The 4,750-nt window shown below is 34.8% G+C and overlaps 1 pseudogene; it reads right to left on the reverse strand.

The window, feature by feature from the left end:
* Window positions 1-3,316: 3,316 nt before the first annotated feature.
* On the reverse strand, window positions 3,317-3,884 carry LOC117063406 (annotated as a pseudogene).
* Window positions 3,885-4,750: the final 866 nt, after the last annotated feature.

Raw genomic sequence — 4,750 nt, forward strand, 5'->3', positions numbered from 1 at the left:
CTATTGCATGATAGAATATAACTTTCACAAAAACTTCATATTAGCAAATATAAATTAAATGATATTATTTATATGCAAATAAACAATCATGGTTTAGAAAATTAAAATCGTAAAGACAAAGGCCAACTTTTTTCTGATAAAATCTGAATTAAAAAGAAAATTTAATTTGTATTTTCTTTAGGAAATGCCATACTATTTTTCACAATAATTCTTTAAGAAATTAAAAATCAAATTCCCATATGACCTGACAATCGTTCTTCTAGATATATACCCAAAGGAGATAAAATCACCAACTTGTAAAAATACCTGTGCTCCCATGTTCATTGTAGCATTATTTACAATAGCCAAAATATAGAAATAACATAAATGTCCACCTATAAATGAATGAATAAAGAAAACGTGGTATGTGTGTGTGTATACATATATATACGTACAATGGAATAACTATTCAGCCTTTAAAAAGAAGACACATCTGCCACAAAATGAATAGACCTGGAGGACATTATGCTAAGTAAAATAAGTGAGAAAAAATATATTGCATGATCTCACTAATATGTAAAATAAGAACAAAAAAAGCTCAACTACGCAGAGATACAGAATGAAATGAGAGAGAAGGGGCAAATGTAGGTCAAAGGATAAAAAATAGCAGATAAATAGGATGAAAAAGTTTAGATATCTAATGCACGACTTAAGGACTAATGTTGATTTCAGTTAACAGATCAACGAGTTCATGAAAGCTGGGCAGTCAAGAAGGACTCAACATCACCAGAAGCTCCAGGAGAGAGGATCCTTTCACGAATATTCCTAAATTTTTAGTTATGAATTGGGAAGTGAAAGGTAATGGAGACTGTAGCACAGATAAAAGAAGCCACTAATTGGGTTTTGTAAATCCCAAGCCACTGATGGCAACCCTTACTTTCCCTTCCTCTCACATTGCAGAGGGGAGAATATGGAAGTTGTCAGAATAGTTTTGGTTCTGACATGATTGGTAAACAAAGATTAAATGTTCCCAGCATCAGCACCATGACTGGGTTATAGCCATGATTGTAGTAACATGGCTGAGATGGGCTCTGTGGGAAAATTCAAGGTCATTCCCCTTCCAGCCAAGGTCTCCCTCACTAATCAACATCCAAATCCACAGAAAACCCTAATAAGGTTTTCAGAGAAGGGTACGATTATGGGTTTGATGGCAGAAAGTTGAGTGGGGTCTCATCTGGTGTTTTTAAAAATTTCCTCTGAGGAAAGGGATGGAACAGATGGAAAGAAAAAAAGATGCTCAAATTTAAAGTTAAGAGATTAGAGGAGTTAGTGCAGGGCAAGGCTGGTATCCCAAATATAATCAGAGACATAAAAACATGATCAGTTTTCATTGCTTATGGACTTCCCTTGCTCCACTATTTACTGTATCATTAATAACAATTATTTCAGTCCAGACAGGCAGTTTTGCTAGATGAATGGAGTGGAAGAGCAGAAGGGCAAATTATTTGAGTATGTTAGCAACCTGAGTCATTTAAGTGGTAATTATTAGAAAAAGGAGGGAGAATAAGAAAAGAGATGCAGAGAGTGAGACAGATTAGGGAACAAAAGAACAAAGTAAAAGTGAGATGAAAGAACAAACGTGTTAGAGCTATATGGGGTCGCAATGGTGGGAAATTGTGATAAAATAGTGTAAAAACCCAATCGATTATTTGAGAGATAAAAGATTTCCAGAGAATGTGGAGTTCTATTGATGTCAGTCCAAGTATTTGAGGTAAACTTGAGGGGGGTTTTCTTGTGACTTATCCCAGGGATTACCTTCAGTTGGTCTTCCCTTACATTATCCGCTTATTCCCATATTGCTCTCCAGCTCTCATCTGCAGTGAACACTTCACATTCATCTTACCCCTCTATGGAATAGCATATAGAGTGAGCAGTTTATGGTTCTGTTACCAGCGAATTCTGCTAAAAGGATGTCTAAATTCTATGAAAAGCAAATTTAGTATCAAAATAATTCCAGTGCTTCCTATGTTGACCATCTTAGGTAGCGTCACATAATAATAGAAGCTTTATATTTCTACTTAATGAAACCATAAATGGTGGCACTACCCAGTGATTGAAATTTAGTAGTGAGAAAAATGTTGGTTTTCCTTACATTATGTTTTCTATGGCTATGCTTTTATGATACAGCCCATACAACCATTAAGACCTCTAAGAAATTTGAGGTTTAAGAATAATACAGCTCAGAATTGGCAAATAAACAATACAAATGATGCTTAATTGGTAACTGCACTTTTTTCCAGCTGTAGGAAGAATTAACTGAAGAAGTCTTCTTGACATGCTGTCCCAGTCATTATCATTTCATCAACATTTGTACTTCAGCAGCATGCTATTTGTCATCGCTCTCTAGCCTTTTCCTTAGGAACCCCAAAAGGATTCTGAATAATTGTCTTTGGCTATAGTACCACAAGCAAATGTTCAGAGATACATTACATCCTAAGAGACAGGGAGGATCTGGTTTTACAATGCTCCCAAGCACACTGGGCTTTCTGAAACCCAATGAATCCAAGACAGATGTCCTCAGAGACTTATAAAAGCAAAGGTGAGCCCAGGCTTTCATCTTTTCCACAGAGTTTTCTGTTGGGTCTTCGTGAATCTGGAATTCACATTGTTAAAAGTGCATTGATTCTTCTCTCCATCATGACTGTCTGGTTGTGCTTTCTTCCCTCATATTTGATGTAAAACAAAGAGAGGTTTAGTGTACCTTGTTAGGCTATTTATCTTAAAAATATGAAACCATTTTACAAATGTCATAAAAATTCCTAATATCATACAGTTTGTTATATTCTTTAAAAATACATTGATTCAGTATTATCCTTGTGTGTCCGTTCCAACATGTAAAATTGAGGAATTTTTAATTCACAAAGGGAAAAACCAGCTTTGTATTTGGCCTATCAAAATTGTCAAATTTTGCAAAGATATTTAAATTCAATATAGTTTACATTATTAATAATTTTTTGTAATATTAGTTATATTGAGAGTAGATTTTCAGATAATTTTTGTAATGACAGTAAAAGTCTATCAATTTCCCATTTTAGGGCACTATATACATTCTATTTGGTGATTCTCACATGTGACATAGGTGTGACACTAATTCAGCTAGTGTGATAGCTCATGAAATTTCAAATGTATAACAATTATTCGACATATTGAAGCAGAAATAATATTTTAAGTATATATTATATGTGAAAATGAGACAAATATTAAGTGATAATTTTTATTTCACAGGGAACACCTTCACATTTTTTTTTTAGTTCATGTCTTTTATTAACTGATACAGTTACTTGTCTTCTGGCTCGTTGAAGCAATAAGTCAGACATTTGCCACAATAATGTCTGTCAAAGTGGCTTGCCATAAACACCCCAGCACTACATTCATCAGACGGGCACTCCTGATGAAGGCGACTAATTTTGCCATTCTCATCCACCTTATAATATTTCAGGACAGCAAGTTTAACCTTCTTTTTCTTGTGCTTATTCTTCTTCGGAGTGGTGTAAGACTTCTTCTTCCTTTTCTCAGCACCACCATGAAGTCTCAACGCAAGATGAAGAGTAGATTCCTTTTGAATATTGTAGTCAGACAAAGTCCATCCATCTTCCAGTTGCTTGCCAGCAAAGATCCCTCTTTGCTAAGCAGGAGGAATTCCTTCCTCATCCTGCATCTTGGCCTTTACATTTTCTATCGTATCCGAGGGTTCAACCTCGAGGTTGATGGTCTTCCCCATAAGGGTTTTCACGAAAATCTGCATTTTGGTGGCGGCTCCACCTGAGGTTGGGGAAAAGGAAGAGACGGGTTAGGTAAGGGATCACAAGAGAACGTGGCATAGGGTGCTCGCCCCAGAGCAGCCAAAGAGCAGACACTCATCCCACATTTTCTTTTAAATATGTTTTGCCAGACATGTTGACTTTATTAAAATATAGGCTATATGTAATTTAAAATCATAACTAGCTTTCCCTTATGATGGTTAGCATCGTAAGTATAGCAGTCTTGAGAAGACTATTCAATGGCATTTAACCACTCTATCTTCATTTAAAAATGTAAAAATATCATTAGGAAAATAATACTGTTATGATTGTAGTTTGGATCAAGAAAAACAAAGTGGGGAAACTACATTGGAAACCGTTATTCTGCAAACCGTGAAAAGTTATTATGACAATTGTATGTCACATTCTAGTTTCCAGTTTCCTAAAAGACTATTAGATTTTGTATTTTGTTCTCTTATTTGTTTTTATTGCCATGTTGTATAAGCAATTGCGTGGGTGGCAGAAGTCAGTAGCATATATCGACTCTTTCTTTCCAGTGAGATTTCTAATGAATTCTTTTCCCCAAGACCTATTTAAGAGGCAAAGTAACAAGCACTTGAATCTGTTACTTTTAATCAAATGTGTTATAAAAGTTGCAAATATGAATGCAACATTTTATGTTTTTATCATGATGTAAATTCGAGATTAAATAGTATATTGTTATTGTTCTCTATGAACATATTATAGGAAGAATTTATAAAAACGCACCATCTTGTAAAAATCATTTTGAAAATATTTTATCTTTTAAATTTCATTGGAGTAAAGTAAGAGTTTTAGTCTATTTTCACTTTCCTATCCACTCTCACTTCAATTTCTAAAAGGTAAAATGAACCAACCAGATTTTACCACTTCTACCTCTGCAGGTTAGTCAACTCTCTGTTTTTTTCTTTGTTCCCACCTTCTACCCTCCA

The sequence above is a fragment of the Trachypithecus francoisi genome, unplaced genomic scaffold (genome assembly GCF_009764315.1).
Source record: "Trachypithecus francoisi isolate TF-2019V2 unplaced genomic scaffold, Tfra_2.0 Lachesis_group18, whole genome shotgun sequence".
In the NCBI taxonomy this organism is placed as follows: domain Eukaryota; kingdom Metazoa; phylum Chordata; class Mammalia; order Primates; family Cercopithecidae; genus Trachypithecus; species Trachypithecus francoisi.